This window comes from Thalassophryne amazonica, chromosome 5 (genome assembly GCF_902500255.1).
Source record: "Thalassophryne amazonica chromosome 5, fThaAma1.1, whole genome shotgun sequence".
NCBI classification, from domain to species: Eukaryota; Metazoa; Chordata; class Actinopteri; order Batrachoidiformes; family Batrachoididae; genus Thalassophryne; species Thalassophryne amazonica.
In genome coordinates, this window is record NC_047107.1 from 38,448,704 (window position 1) to 38,463,589 (window position 14,886).

General features: G+C 40.0%; 1 protein-coding gene across 5 annotated transcripts in view; it reads left to right on the top strand.

Moving 5' to 3' along the window:
• rtkn (rhotekin) overlaps positions 1 to 14,886 on the top strand; it is a 318,614-nt gene that overhangs the window by 101,061 nt on the left and 202,667 nt on the right. The gene's annotated exons all lie outside the window — the stretch shown is intronic.

Below are 14,886 nucleotides of genomic sequence, written 5' to 3' on the forward strand. Positions count from 1 at the left end.
GTTGTTTTCCATTTTCTTCCACGCGTCTGTTTTTTGTTGTTGTCTATTTTAAAGCATTGGAGATCATTGTCGATGAACAGCCTATAATTTTTTGCACCTGCGTATATGTTTTCCCCTCTCCAATCAACTTTTTAATCAAACTACGCTGTTCTTCTGAACAATGTCTTGAACGTCCCCTTTTCCTCAGGCTTTCAAAGAGAAAAGCATGTTCAACAGGTGCTGGCTTCATCCTTAAATAGGGGACACCTGATTCACACCCTTTTGTACTTTTTTTTTTACTATTTTTACTAATAGCCCAATTTCATAGCCTTAAGAGTGTGCATATCATGAATGCTTGGTCTTGTTGGATTTGTGAGAATCTACTGGTACCTTGTTTCCCATGTAACAATAAGAAATATACTCAAAACCTGGATTAATCTTTTATTTTTATTTATTATATATATATATATATATATATATATATATATATATATCTATATATATATATATATAATATATATATATATATATATATATATATGTGTGTGTGTGTGTGTCTCAGTTGCTGAAATTATTTAATCAAATGATTGTCCATAGTTAATAATAATTTTGCGATCATTCTCAAAATATTTGCACTCTTTTAATCGGTTCTAAATGTACCTTAAAGGGATATTTTCCAAATTTTCAATACTCTTATCAACATGGAATAACATAGGTAACATAAGTGCAATTGTTGGCTGTGATGTTGATGTGATTTTAAGTAGACCCTTGTCCTCCACAATATATTCACACACAATAGAGTGGATTCGGTTTCTCTCTCTCTCTAATCTTGAATAATTTAACAAGCTTCCACTAACCATCCAGTAGGTGGCACACATGGGGATATAATGTGGTGCATCAAAGTTCAGCAGATGCATTCGGGTTTGTACCCATTCTTTTAGTTTTGAGTTGTGAATTGTTTTTGAGTTATTGTTTGCATAACTAACTCACTCATCCACTCATCGACATTTTTGCTGTCCAGTCTCTGCAGGAATATTGCATTACAAATTTAATGCTGTTTAAAAATACAATGTTGTTTAGTGCTGCAATGAAGTTCACAAGGCTGTTAGCCAATTATGTAAAAACACAACTCAATTATCAATTAATTGTAATAAAGTAACTGATCAAGGATAAATGTCATATTTTAAATTATTGTAATTGGCCTTTTTTGCAGTTTTCTTATATTTTATACCCTAATTAATTTTTGAATCATTACTTTGCAGCCCACATTTGTAACCTGTTACTCAATAATGAAGCCGAATATTTGTGCATGTTAACTTTCAGTTTAACAATCTAGTTTAAACATGAGCTTTGAAAACCAGTTGCTTGATTTGCTTTGAAGTGTATTTCTTCCCTCGCTGCCTTCTTATGGAAAACAACTTTAATGATGTCTTATTTTGCTGCTGTTGCCTTTGTGTGATGAAGTAATAAGAATGATTTTTGGTTGGCCATAAAAAAACCCCAACCCTTTTTGTCTAAAGCCACCGTGTGTTGTCTCCACGTGCACGAGGGTGCCAGAATGTGTGATTATGTGGGTCTGTGGCTTTGTGTCTCAGCAGGTGGGTGTAGGTGGGATCAGTTTTGGGACGGTGTGTGACAGACAGGTGTCTTTGTTGTGGTGTGGAGCTCCCTGCCCTGTTCTTCACGGTGTCTTTTAAAAACCTTCACCTCTGAAGATAAAAGGTGGCTCTGCCACCTGAGGCAACAGGAGGGTGCAGATTAGAGGCTGAAAATGACATTTTCGTGATAATCATCTGTTTTCTTTTATTGTATTTTCCCACTGTATCAGATGGAGAACTGTAGATTTTCTCTTTGTGTTTGCTTGCCTGTGTCTGAACATACAGCCTCCTGCAGGTGCAAAAATAGTGGACTTGTACAAACAGACCTCACATTTTGAAATTGAAAAACCACTGAATTTCCTCTTTTTTTACTCTTATGTGTCATTACTCTCAACCCTGTCCCCTGTCTGCTTTAATTGTAACTGGATCTTTGTGTCTGTGTGCATGACTCAAAAACTACACATTTAAGTACACATATGGTGATGTGACTGTGGTTAATTTATGGTTTGAATAAAATTCTAATCCAGAATTGTTGTAGTGAGCAGCACAAAAAGAGGGCCTTTAGATATAGTCACAAAATATTCAGAAAGTCCCACAAAGCTTTCACGTTGTGATCAACCATCTTGGAGAATACACAGGCAGTCATATATATATATATATATATATATATATATATATATAATAAATGATGTTTATGATATAACATAAATAGAGACCTGGAATGGATGTGCGCGCCTCAGTCTATCACCGTCGCTCAAGACAGGGCGGGTGCCATTGTAAGGGTGGAGATGTGCAGATCATAAATAATAAACTGACCGCTTTTTTCGCACTAGCGTCGCTATTTCTAACAGAGTTGAATAAATGTAGGCTTGTTTTAAAGCCCTTTGAAAGCTCTTTCCAATGAAACCTATGCATGTGTGGGTGAAAAAAAAAACTTTTATGTAAAAATGCAGAAATTTGGGAATTATGACAACTGTGCTGCTTTTCTCACTCTATGTAGTTTATTGTTAACAGATTTTAATAAAATTAGACATGTTTTAAAGCCCTTTAATTGCTCTTTCTAATGAACCCATACATGTCTGGGTAGAAAAAAAAATTTATGTAAAGTGTGGAAATTTGGGGAAAAATATGCCATTCTGTTCATTTACTGTGATGGTTTTTTTTTCCCTGTCATCATAATTCTCGATGGATTTTATAACTGAAGCCTTATAAGTTGTAGTCAAGTTGATTAAAAGCTCTAATGAACCCATACATGCCTGGATAAAAATCCTTATGTATTAAAATATAAATCTGAAGTATGCCCTGCCATTGTGCTCATTTACCTTGCTGCTTTTTCCATATTATTATAGTATATTATTGCTAGTCTTTAATGACAACAACATATACGAGGTCTCTTAGATAATAAACCGACCCTTTTATTTTTTTTTTTTAACTATATGGATTTGAATGACATGCGATTACACCAATCATGCTTGAACACCTCGTGCGCATGCGTGAGTTTTTTCACGCGTCGGTGACGTCATTTCCCTGTGGGCAGGCCTTGAGTGAGATGTGGTCCCGCCCTCTCGGCTGAATTCCTTTGTTTCACACGCGGCTCGAGACGGCGCGCGTTGCTTTATCAAAATTTTTTCTGGACCTGTGAGGAATATCCGAGTGGACACTATTCGAGAAATTAAGCTGGTTTTCTGTGAAAAGTTTAACGGCTGATGAGAGATTATGGGGTGTTTCTGTCGGTGTAAGGACTTCCCACGGAGCGGGACGTCGCGCAGCGCTCCCAGGCGACGTTGTCTGGCTGTTTCGAGCTGAAATCATCCTAATTTAAGGTTCTGTTGACCCAGGACGTCGTGAGGAGAACAGAGAAGATTCAGAAGAGGCCGGCATGAGGAGTTTATGTGGACATTCCACTGTTAAAGGTCATTTTGTAATGAAAGACGTGCGCGCAAATTCGCCGAGTCGTTTCCGTGACGATCGGCAAATCTGTGTGCGCCGCGACCAGAAAAACACCTCCGTGTTGAAGACATTTGTAAAATTCAGGCGGCTTTTGATGGCTTTCAACAATGAGTAACTTGAAAATTGTTTTAACAGCTGGCATGTTCCAACTTGCCCGTTAAGATTCCAACGGAGGTGTTTTCCTGCCGCGACCCCCCGCGGTCGGGTCCAGCCGACATGCGACTCTGCACGCACGTTCTTCTTTACAAAATGACCGTTACAATGAATGTCCGAATAAACTCCTCATGCCGACTTCTTCTGAAAGTTCCTCTGTTCTCTGACGACTTACTGCGTCAACAGAGCCTGAAATGTGGAAGTTTTCAACTTGAAACGGCGAGACGCTGCCGCCTCGAAGCGCAGATCGCCGTCAGGCGCCGTGGGCAGTCCTTAAAGCGACACTACCAGACCAAAATCTCATCAGCCGTTAAAATTTTTACCGAAAACCAGCTGAATTTATTGAATGGTGTCCACTCAGTTGTGCCTTACAGTTTTGAAAAATTTTTTATCAAACAAAGCAACAGTCTCTGAGCCATTCCTAAACAATGAAAAAAATCGACGAGCGTGGGACGACTCCTCACTCAAAGACTGCCCACAGGCAAATGACGTAACCGACAGGCGTGAAAAACTCTTGCATGCCCACGAGGGTTCAAGCATGTCTGATGTATTCACACGTGATTCAAATCCATATGGTTTTTGAAAAAAATAAGGTCGGATACTTTTCTAATACACCTCGTATATGATTTTTACTAACATTTTATTACAAGTAGATATAAAGCCATTCAGAATTTATGACTTTTGACCCTCAGTCAGGGTAAAAAGTACCACCCCCATCCTCCCAACCACACTGTTAAAATTTTAATGCCGCCTGTGACGACATGAGGACTTTAAAATAGACATTTGTTTTACATAATTACTCTACATTAAGGCTATTGTACAGTTCATTTTAGTGCAGTTGATGGCGAAACACTGGCTGCCTTTTTTCTCTCATTTCGCTTCTGTTTAAGAGGTGCCATAACTGGCCTAAGGCGCTCTCTCCACCCTTAGTAATGGCCGCTGTGCAGCACGCCGCTAGTCATGATGTCCATTCCAGGTCTATATTCCATGGTTATGACACCGCACCAAACATGTTTTGACTATTATTTGATTTCTTTGTGCGACTGACATCGTTATTCAAGCATTCAAAAGGCGGTTCCTATCGCCGCACAATTCCAACCACACAAGAAAGGTTTCTGGCAGTCTTGTTATTGAAAGAAACCTTTCTCCCTAACTGGATAGTGTTGTGATGTCATCACGCGTGCGCTTAGGCGCTGTCTAGCGGAATCTTGAAAAATTCTTTTTTTTTTTTTATACAAATGAAAAAAATGACATATTTTACAAAAGCACATTTATTTGTAAACACCAACACGTTACATTGATTCACTTGTGTTGATTTTTACATAGAATGAATGAATAAACCAATCAGTATGAGCGGAGGCTTAGTTTACCCATAATCCCCTCTGGGCATCTGTGTGTTGATGTTCAAATCTTCAGAATTAGTGCATTATTTTAAAATGAACAGTATGTGTTATATATCACTTTGTACATTTTAAGAGTTTACATTAATGTAGTTATTCTATCTGGAATAATTTATTTATAAAGCAAAACCATAATTCAAACCTGCTTTCCATTTCAAGACCTCTGCCTCATCACTGGACCATTGTATCCTGTCAGGGTAGATGACGCTTCTCTACAGCAGGGGCAGAGTGCACAAAGACAAGTGCTAGCTCTGTTTGGGTTTGTGATCGTTGTTGATCGTTTTGTGATCTGTTGGTTCTGTTAGAAGCTTTGGCGGTGTTTCATTTTCTTAGTAGTTGAGAGCGTATTTGAGGCAAAATTGAAAGTTATGTTATCTGTAGCTTCCCATAAGTTTTAGTAGATAAGTTTATCAGTAAGTTAAGATAGGTTTATCAGTTTAGCGTTAAAAAACACAACTTTTCAGTTAGCTGATTACCAGTTATTGAAGCTAACTTCTTGGTTAGCTGTGCCCACCACTGTGTGTGTGTGTATATATATATATATATATATATATATATATATATATATATATGTGTGTGTGTACAGTTGTGCTCAAAAGTGTACATACCCTAGCGGAATTTTGTTAAATTCTTTTTTTTTTTTGGCCATTTTTCAGAGAATATGAATGATAACATAAAAACTTTTTTCACTCATGTTTAGTGGTTGGGTGAAGCCATTTATTGTCAACAACCAGGTTTACTCTTTTTTAAATCATAATGACAACACAAACTACCCAAATGACCCTGATCAAAAGTTTCCATACTCCTTTTCTTAATACCGTGTGTTGTCCCCTTTAACATCAATGACAGCTTGGAGTGTTTTGTGGTAGTTGTGGACAAGGCTCTCTGATGGTAAAGCTGCCACTGAATATGTTTTGGACTTTATTTACATTAATTATGAAGAAATACAAACAGTATGGCACTTTATGGTAAATCTGCATGGAGTAGACAGATCTCAAAAACTGAGTGCTAAACTTTCAGGTCTTCTTTTTAAGAAAATCCTCCTCTATACACTTCATCATGAAGATGGATAACTGATGATACAAAATGCAAAGCTTGCACTGTGCATAATTTCTCCAATCACAGCTATGTAAGCCTACAACTTGTTCTGAGTTGTCTGGGTCTTGGTGGCTTTCCTCACTCTTCTACTTCTTGCACAGTCACTCAGTTTTTGAGAACTGTCTACTCCATGCAGATTTACCATAGAGTGCCATACTGTTTGTATTTCTTTGCCTCACTTTCCTCTTGGTTTCTATGAGCTGTTGCAATTGTAAATAGCACACATCCATCAGATCCTGTAGATTTGCAGATCTACACTGGCTTTGTGCACACTGCACTACTCGGGGTTGGAATCATCAAGTTAAATGAGTATTTTCTAAGCTGACAGGTTTCTCACTGCAGTGTGCTTTCTCCCATGACTGGCTGACTTAACGTTCCTAAAAATCAAAGGATTCTGTAAGAACCCACTATTGAACTTCCTTGTTTCCTGGTTGGCAATTCCCAGCAGATGCTGAGCCATCCAAACCTCCTGAAAGGAGCCATGTTTTGTTGCAGTCAGGTGACATGCGAGTGCCCTCCTTGGCCTTTTTAGATTCTCAAGGGAAGAGTTCTACATGGCTGATGTTTCCCTCACAGTGCAAGTACATCACTAACTGCTCCAGTTTGGTGCAAAGTTAGTGATACCCAAATTGTCTGTAAAAAGCCAAGTACGAAAGACAACCTAATCTCACTTGCTGGTGTCAGGTCTCACAACCTATAGTAAGATGAAAGCACACGGACCCTGATTGCCCCCAATCTCAATTCTCTTTTGTACTTCTTCCCCTTGGCTCTACCCCCCTACCCCTACGCCTACCCCTTTAAAACAAGGGGTAAGGTGAAGGGGTATGCCTCTAGCCCTATGAATTGACACCCCTCCGCCTTTGGAGAAAAAAAAAACTGCCTGTGTCAAACTGCCGTCTTCACTGTTTGTTAACATGGCAACCGAAATGCAACTTGTTGCAGTAGCCTGTTTGCTCTTTTTATTTTCTCGCCTTTCTGCATAAATGCAAAGAAATAGAAGTCACAGATTTCTTTGACGCATCGCAATCATGTCATGTTAATTAATTTAATTAATTTATAATTTATAATAATAATAATTAATAGTATTAATAATCAGTTACTAATTGATTAATGTTAATAATGCTAATAATAATTAATCAACATTAGTAATAATTAATATTTTTGACTAATCATTAATTGATTGATTAGTAATTAATTAATTAGTAATTAAAATAAATAAACACTTGAAATATATCAGTCTGTGTGTAGGGCTGTCACGATTAGGAATTTCTGGAGACGATTAATTGTCAGACAAATAATTGCGATTGACGAATATTGTCTTTTTTTTTTTTTCTTTTTTCCCCCTTCTTTATATTCTACTATTGTAGTATAATTACACAACTCTGGAAGAATGTTTGGCTTCTGTGAGTGGAGAAACTGGGAATGGTGCAACATTATTTCATTTTACATACAGTCCAAACTTTTTCTGATTTGTGGTTGTTTCTGTTGCATTTCTGAAATTGTTTCTCCTCATCAGTTACATTTTGTGCTTAAACACTGCATTAAGCTCAAGATTGAACAAATAAATACCTTTGGAAAATAACAGCTGTTAAAGTTCAGAGTTCTCACGTGCTTTTTGTGATCTGTGCGTCTGAACATCACCACAGCTTCTCCATGTCAGGGGTTTTTTTTTTTTTTTTTTGTGGCTCAGTTCATTCATATATTCTCATTTTTTAAATATGTTTTTAAAGCTGTTTGACCGTTTATTTCATCTCATGATCTCATAATTCAGCATAGGACGCGCACATGGTGTGAACAGGACGGTAACGGCAGAATCACACCTTCAGAGAAAGTTCAGAGAGAAGTAAAGGCAGCTTCACGTTTTTTTTTTTTTTTAACTTGTTCACTCGGGTTAAAATCCTCTCTTTGTTCCGCGCTCGATGCGCACTGATGGCTCTCAGACTGTAACATGTCGCGCCTGCATTCAGGAATCTCCCTCACGCACCCCCTCCCTCGCATTCTGCAGCCTGTTGACTCTGTGCGAATGCGCACACACACACACAGACACACACACGACAGCTCCGCATTTTAGACGGCTTTTGAAGAAGACGGCCACTGTTTTAATCGGCCGTCTTATCCAAACGGCAGGACGGGTCGCTCTTCAGTCTCCATGTTATTGTCCTGCCTTAAGACGAGAGCGAGGCTGCAGCACAATGACGTCAGATTCTGAGTCGTTTTATGCTTTGTGGATAAAATAAATAATTCACGGTAATCGCGAATATGAAAAATAATCACGAATATGAAAAATAATCGCGATTGACGAATATTGTAATAATTGTGACAGCCCTATCTGTGTGCAATGAATGTATACAAGTTTCACTTTTTGAATGGAACTACTGAAATAAATGATGATTTCATGATATTCTAATTATATGATCAGCACCTCTGTATGTTTACGGGCTGCATCTAGTTCTGTTAACCTGATATTTCTTTTTCAAATTCTCCCACTTTTTGCAACCAGCCCTATTTCCTTTAGAAATTTCCTTGACAAATAATAGCAGTCTATTAGGATGTCAGGTTATGTGTTACACATATACATATGTGTGTATATATTTTCCAACTTATTCCCATTGATGAAACTTCTCATTTTCTGCCTGAAAGCTTATTAGGAGGTGAGTGTGTTCAGGGCTCCCTGTTTGTTTACAAAATACACACACGTTACAGACCTTGAAATCCAACAGCAGGGATTGATATTATCCAAAGATTTATGAAAATACAAATTAACGTGCTTATGCTTTATCATGAATTTCTCCGTTGTGAGAAATAAAAGTGTCTTATTGTAGTGTTCGTGTGTATATGCATTATAACGTCTCAGCGCACGAGCGAAGTTACGATATTCTTCAGAACAACAATAGACGTAACATGCATCCAGCAGCATACTGTCATAGGCAACTGCCTGTAAAGTTTTTTTGGCAAGTTATAACTTTCTAAACAGTGTAATTTGTAATGAAAGCTGCTTCATTTGTGCGGTTCTTTCAGCGCCATGTTTGTTTTTTCGGAGACAGCAGTAAGTTCCTCCTACCCCTCCAAACAGAGTGTGCATCCCGATTCACTCCAGACAGAGGGGTTTGAAGCCCTCCGCCTACCCCTCCGCCTCGCTCCAAAAAGAGAATTGAGACACCCCTCTGTCTCTCGTGCCCGCGCAAAACGGAGGGGAAGGGGTAAGGGAAAGGGCCAAGGGGTAGAATTGAGATTCAGCCTTGTTCTCCTTCAAAGGTATCGGCATCTCCAAAGCCCTCTGTCCAATGACCTCAGGACAACCTAAGGCAGGGGTCTATAACTCCAGTCCTCGAGACCCGGTGTCCTGCACCTTTTAGATGTGTCTCTGGTCCAACACACCTGAATCAAATAGATGAATTACCTTGTCAGTATGCAGCCAGCCAAGTTCTCCAGAGTGCTATTTAACTCAGGTGTGTTGAAGCAGTGACACATCTAAAAGTTGCAGGACACCGGCCCTCGAGGACTGGAGTTGAAGATCCTGACCTAAGGTCTTGCCAGGTGTCTCTCAATCTCAAAGGCTGAGGTCCCAGACATGAATGTGACTGCTGAGATGATCACTTCTGTGAACAAGTTTGACATGAAAATTCAGTAAAGTATATCTTATATATTATATTCCAATTCTAAGGTGAAACTATGCCAGTGTACAAAGGTATATCTAAATATCTAAAAAGGAAGCGTAAAATAGGAGAGTAGAAAAGAGTAGAGTAGAGCCACTTGTTCAACAGAAATGGACTAACTCTTGAAGGCTGAGTCCAAGGCTGGATCTTAGTCTTGATCCAGGACCGTCTCAAACTCAGACTATCTGACGTCTCTCTCACCTTCACATTCAGCAATGATGCTGAGGGAATCCATGTGAATACTGTTTCAAAAAGACAAGATTAATCACATAATTCTGACAGTAAATGATTATCTTAAGCCACTTATCTTGGAAATTCCTCACAGTTGATCTAGTTCTGGCTTTTGAAATGTCATGGCTTGCTATTTTTACTGATTGTTTTCAATTGATGAGGTGAAAAGGCTGTAAACCCGTGAATAATCCTTAAGATTTTCGTGCACTTTAATAATTTAGCAATTAAGCCAGCAACACAAAAATTATTCAACAGCAACATCTCATATATGAGGATTTCTTATTTCCTGTTTTCTCTTAATGTAAAGTATATTTTGATATAATCAGTTGGTTATATGATGACATATTTAAGAGAGCTTTTCATAATAATAAGAATAATAATAAGGATGAATGAATTTTAAACCACTAAAACACAGTCCATGGTTCAATCTATCAATGAGTGTTTTCGTTTTACTATTATAATTCAGCACTAAGTGGAAGTGAGAAGAGCAGCAAAACTTTAATTTAATTCATTTGTTTAAAAGTAAATACAAACATTTAGGATCAACTTGGATTGGTGGACATTTTTTCTGAATGCATTGCAGAGCAGTTCCATTGTCAAAGACAGTGACTTTGATGTACTTTCAGTAGTTTCAGCAGATACTCAGTAGTAAATGACTTGGATCAGGGGCAAAAACGTGATCAGGACATCCTTAAATTGAATGAAATACAACTATAAAATCAGTTGTATTACCTTCAATTTGAATTTGCACATTTTCTAAGCTTAAATTAACTTGTATTTCCCTATGCAGCACCTGGAGATTAGCATTATGTATTTTTAATCTTGCGAGTTGTGTTCAGTTGACCTCAGCACTCTTGTTTAATGGAAAACACCTAATCCAGCTCGTCAAAGAACTAAAAGAGAACGGACCAATGGAAAATATACAGTGATGTTTGCCAGTAGCAGGATTAAGAATCATGATGAACTAGCTAATACCAAACTAGAGGGACTTGAACCAAATGTGGTCCTCAACAAATTAAGTCTGGTCTGTGGATTAAATCAAATGATGAATTTATTCAGGGAAGGTGATGGTCTAGTGGTTAAGCGTTGGGCTTGAGACCAGAGGATCCTCGGTTCAACTCCCAGCCTGACTGGAAAATCACTAAGGGCCCTTGGACAAGGTCCTTAATCCCCTAGTTGCTCCCGGTGTGTAGTGAGCACCTTGTATGGCAGCAGCCCGACACCAGGGTGGATGTGAGGCATTATTATAAAGCGCTTTGTGCGTCTGATGCAGATGGAAAAGCGCTATATAAATGCAGTCCATTTACCATTTATTTACCTTTCTGGTTCTTAAATGTGTTTACATATTTAATTACTGCATTCCTATTTCCACACCCAATATATAAGTGGTCCAACTTTCAAAGATGTCCCGATTCACTATCTGTACTGTGAGCTTGAACCACAGGCAAATCATTTTACTATATTTGGATACTCACAGGATGTGATAAAAAGATAAAACAAATAACTAACAAACTCTGTTGGGTGATTCAAGAATAAAAGGCAACATCCTGAGTTTGGAGTGACGGCTGTCAGTCTGGTTCATACAAGTTGGTATAGACAAGTTGACATTATACCTGTTCATCTGCTGTACTGTATGTTTCTAATGTAACATGCTCCATTATCTGATACCATGTTTGGGATTAGTAGTTGTGAAGATTGACAGCTTTTATTGGATCCACTCACTTCTCATAACCTGGCACTGTTTCTTTAGTGTTAATGAGGTGTTCATTTTTTGTTGTTGGTATAACGTTTGGAAAAAAAAAGATTTTGAGAACTTTCTTCAAAGGATGGTACAGTGGATTAGTGGTTAGCACTGTTGCCTCACAGCAAAAAGGTTGTGGGATTGCTTCCAGCCTGGTTTGTTCTTCATGGAGTTTGCATGTTCTCCCCGTGTTCATGTGGGTTCCCTCTGGATGCTCTGGCTTTCTCCCACTTCCAGAGGGCCCCTTCACACAAAACACAGTTGAAGCTGACTGGCGCACAAAGAAGGAATTGCATGCCACCTGTGAATAATTGGAGCCGCCTCAAACGCCTCATACAGCTGTTGCCACAACCATTCGCTCACACATGCGGCCGAAAGACAGCAAATGCCCTGTGAGTGCCCATTCGACCCCTCTCTCATCAGGTGTCAGCCAAATTCCAGGTACCACACACGGACATCTAACACGCTCGCCAGGCACTTAGAAAAGGCGTGGCTATTCGCTGTTCTGGCCTGATAGTAGACAGCAGGCGCCACATTCGAGGTGTGTGGCATAACCTAGCAACACATATGTGGCATGCCAGAGTGTTGGCTCCCCCCTCAACACGTGTCATTCATATGTATTGCGCCCCTCCCCCACAACACATAGTAAGTAAGTAAGTATTTTATTTGTAGCACCTTTCACAGACAAGAGCCACAAGGTCCTTCACAACATAAAAAGCACAATACACCACACAATACACCACACAGTGGCCAAGACATTTAAAAACATAGCATAGCCCCAAAACCTAAGCAAAAGCTTGTGTAAAAAAGAAGGTCTTAAGTTGGCTTTTAAAAGTGTCAACAGAGTCCAGTGAGCGCAGAGAGAGTGGGAGACCATTCCAAAGCCAGGGAGCAACAGCCTGGAAGGATCGCTTTCCTCTGGTTGAAAAACGGGTGCGTGGAAGCATCAACAAATTTTGATCCACAGACCTCAACGCCCTGGCAGGGGCATAAGGCTGGATGAGGTCACAGATATAGGAAGGCGCCTGACTATGTAGAGCTCTAAAGGTTAAAACCAAAATTTTAAAATTGATCCTGTAGGACACTGGCAGCCAATGAAGCTCCTTTAAAATTGGGGAAATGTGAGTCCGCCTGTTGGCTTGTGTCAGAATTCTCGCTGCAGAGTTCTGTACCAACTGCAGTCGACGCAACTCCTTCTTGTTTAGACATGAAAACAAACTGTTACAATAGTCTAAACGTGTTGACACAAAAGCATGAATAATAAGCTCTAAACCATTTCGTGACACCATTTTCCTGAGCTTAGAGATGTTTCTTAGTTGAAAGAAGCAGTTCCTCGTCAGCTGCTTACAGTGCTGTACTAAAGACATCTCTTTGTCAAAGATGGACACCCAAGTTTCGAAGACTTGATTTTGCAGACTGGCCCAGATCACCCAAGTACTGTCGAATACCTGGAATATGGGCATCAGGGGCAATAACCAATGTTTCTGTTTTGTCTGCATTGAGCTGAAGAAAGTTATTCCTTAGCCATTGTTTTATTTCCACTAAACAATGGAAGAAGGAATCAAGCTTCTTAATCTCAGATGGCTTAAAGGAGCAGTAAAGCTGGATGTCATCCGCATATAACTGGTAAGAAACATCAGTGAATCTTTAATGATCTTACCTAAAGGGATCAAATACAATAAAAACAAATGGGGCCCAAAACAGAACCTTGAGGGACTCCACATAACAGGTCCGCAGACTCTGACCTTATCTGGTTAGCAGAAACGCTAAAGCTACGCCCGGACAGATATGAGAAAAACCACTGAAGAACTGACCCCGACAGTCCGACATGATCCCTCAATCTACTCAGCAGGACCAACCACAACCACCAGCTCAGCAGCAGCTGGTGGTTGGCTCTCACTGCGGTATTGTATCACTTCCTGTTCCGGAGCACAGCGGTGTTTTGCTGTATCTGTTAGCTGTTTAATCTGCGCAGTTAGATTGATCTAGTTAACTAGATAACGATTTGTTTCACAGTGTAATCTTCACGTGCCTTAACTAAAGCACTCCCTCGTTGAATCACCTCTAAATTATTTACACATTATTCACTTTGTGTGTTTTAGGAATCTGCTAGCTTAGCGCAGCTACTAGCTCTTAGCCGGTTTAGCATGGCGGCTTATCCTGTCTCTCCTGCACTTTTCTGCTCTGGGTGTGAAATGTTTAGTTATTCCTCGGCCTCCTTTAGCAGTAATGGTACTTGTAATAAGTGTAGCTTATTTGTAGCTTTGGAGGCCAGGCTGGGCGAATTAGAGACTCGGCTCCGCACCGTGGAAAATTCTACAGCTAGCCAGGCCCCTGTAGTCGGTGCGGACCAAGGTAGCTTAACCGCCGTTAGTTTCCCTCTGGCAGATCCCGAGCAGCCGGGAAAGCAGGCCGACTGGGTGACTGTGAGGAGGAAGCGTAGCCCTAAACAGAAGCCCCGTGTACACCGGCAACCCGTTCACATTTCTAACCGTTTTTCCCCACTCGACACACCCCCGAGGATCAAACTCTGGTTATTGGCGACTCTGTTTTGAGAAATGTGAAGTTAGTGACACCAGCAACCATAGTCAGTTGTCTTCCGGGGGCCAGAGCAGGCGACATTGAAGGAAATTGGAAACTGCTGGCTAAGGCTAAGCGTAAATTTGGTAAGATTGTAATTCACGTCGGCAGTAATGACACCTGGTTACGCCAATCGGAGGTCACTAAAATTAACATTGAATCGGTGTGTAACTTTGCAAAAACAATGTCGGACTCTGTAGTTTTCTCTAGGCCCCTCCCCAATCGGACCGGGAGTGACATGGCTGTCCAAAAAATGAGGTGGGCTTCATAGATAATTGGCAAAGCTTCTGGGGAAAACCTGGTCTTGTTAGGAGAGACGGCATCCATCCCACTTTGGATGGAGCAGCTCTCATTTCTAGAAATCTGGCCAATTTTCTTAAATCCTCCAAACCGTGACTATCCAGGGTTGGGACCAGGAAGCAGAGTTGTAGTCTTACACACCTCCTGCAGCTTCTCTCCAACTGCCATCCCTCATTACCCCATCCCCGTAGAGACGGTGC